Source organism: Myotis yumanensis, unplaced genomic scaffold (genome assembly GCF_028538775.1).
Source record: "Myotis yumanensis isolate MYYU_CA2020_CCGP unplaced genomic scaffold, mMyoYum1.0.hap1 SCAF_5, whole genome shotgun sequence".
In the NCBI taxonomy this organism is placed as follows: domain Eukaryota; kingdom Metazoa; phylum Chordata; class Mammalia; order Chiroptera; family Vespertilionidae; genus Myotis; species Myotis yumanensis.
Window position 1 is genome coordinate 66,325,529 of NW_027223756.1, and position 2,029 is coordinate 66,327,557.

A 2,029-nucleotide genomic window follows, 5' to 3' on the forward strand; every position below is an offset into this window, starting at 1 on the left:
TTGGCTGGGCTGCAGATATTTTCTTAAAGAGGTTTTATTTGATGACTCAAGTAACATTTTCTGAGGTAAAGAACCTCACATCACCTCCAGAGACATTTTCCTCTTCCCCCAGTCCTGACTTGAGCTGAGGGAGTCCCTTTGTGATGAGATCAGTTTATTTCTAGGTTCTAAAAAAGCCCATGTTTCTCAGTAGCTCAGATCAAACCAGATCCCCCAGATTTGGGTAGAACTAACTCAAATACCTGAGTCAGTTCCAGTAGCATCTCTGGTTTTACTGTCAAGGGTCAGCAAATCTCTAGGCATCAGCTCAAGATACACAGTATTTGGTCAGCCTTGTATTTGTTTGCATAAAATGTTTTCTAATTCTTGTATAATTTATCATGTATATATTCCTAAAATCCTACTCAGGAACAAACCACCATAGTATGGGTTTCTAAAGTTGACCCCAGCCAACCTGAATCCAAGTCTCTGGGGATAGGGTTCTGGACACCTCCTTTTTTTAAAAAAAAAAAAAATGCTGTTACAAGTACCTCTACATGCTGAAGTATAATAGCCTTTACAGTAGAACAACTATAAGAGTAAATGGAAAAAATAAGTCCCAGCAAGCAGAGGCAGGCAAATTTGAATTTGAGGATTTAATACTAATGGGTGAATAATATTTAAAGAAAACAAAACAGATCATGAACACCTTTGCCTCAACAAGTCCATTTTCAGCTAGGCTGGCTGCATCAGTGTGCTGATACTTTCTTCTGCCTCTGAGAGCTTCTTCAGAACTTGGTTGATCTTGGCGTCATCAAATTCCAAACACAGAAATTCAGATTCCTGCCCACTTTTCCCTATTTCCAGCTCCATTATAGCAACAGGGGTGTGTATCTGAGCTGAGTGCCTCGACTGTGATTTGCCATCAACTCTGCAGCTTAGGCCCCTGAAGCCCACTGTCCCAGCGGCTCTGGTTCATCAGGCTCTCTCAGATCTTTGTCTTATGACGCTTCCAGAATTTAGAAATGATAGCAGCTTGATCAGATGTGATCCCTCCTTGCTTTTTGGTTTGAGCAGTCAAGAATGCTTCCAGCTGGATGAAATCTGGAACAGGGGGTCCCCCAGGGGTGAGGACGACGGAGCCCAACGCGCTGGGGCGTCTGCATGCACAACTCCGGAGACCAGGTTCAGAGACACAGATCCAAGTTTATTGAGGAAGTACAGCTTTATATTTAGGGGTAAGCAGCCAATGCAACAGGGACACGCTTGCTATGTTATCCATTGGGTGTGAGGGTCGGGGCTAAGAGCAGGTGGCTCTTGGAGATTTGTCAGGCGGGTGTGCCAAGGAAGCCTGTTCGCTGGAGTGTGCTCACAGCATTGCTTCCGCGGCAGCACTGAGGTAAATCTCTTGAGCTCTACCCACAGAAATCCATGTCTGCAGAAGCAACAGACTTAAGAATCCCCCTCATCTTCGCCAGAAAAGGCCGGAACTCCTCCAGCGGCACCTCCAGGTAGAGCTGGCTCCGCAGCAGCTCCTCAGTAATGCCCGGGTGCCCGTGGAAATCTTTCTGGGCCAGGCCGCTCAGCAGCCCGCTCAGGGACTTGCAACTCTCCTGCTCGGCCGCCATTGTCCCCTCTCTCCTTCTTAAAAAAATGTATTCTTTTTAACACGATAGTTTAGATTTGCTTTTTAAAAAACCTTAAAAACATGTCATTTTCCTGGGTTTGGCTATTGTAAATTAAATTCATATTTTAAATATAATTATATATGTATCTATAAAACATATTATTACATGTTATGACATATATATTATTTGTTATTGACAGATGTTTGTTAAAATCTTGCAATATGGTTGTCAAATGATCTACTCCTGATTTTAGTTTTGTCCAGTTTTACTTTTTATATTTTAGATTATTTAAAAGTAAAATTGTTATGATGTCGCAGATTGAAACCTTTAACATTGCAAAAATCCTCTTCATCTATAGTAAAGTTTTTTACATTAAAACCTACGTTTTTAATGATATAGTTAAATCAGCTTTGCTTGTGTGT

At 41.9% G+C, this 2,029-nt stretch overlaps 1 pseudogene; it reads right to left on the bottom strand.

Moving 5' to 3' along the window:
- Positions 1-714: 714 nt before the first annotated feature.
- Positions 715-1,607, bottom strand: LOC139011387 (COMM domain-containing protein 1 pseudogene; annotated as a pseudogene).
- Between the last annotated feature and the right edge of the window lie 422 nt (positions 1,608-2,029).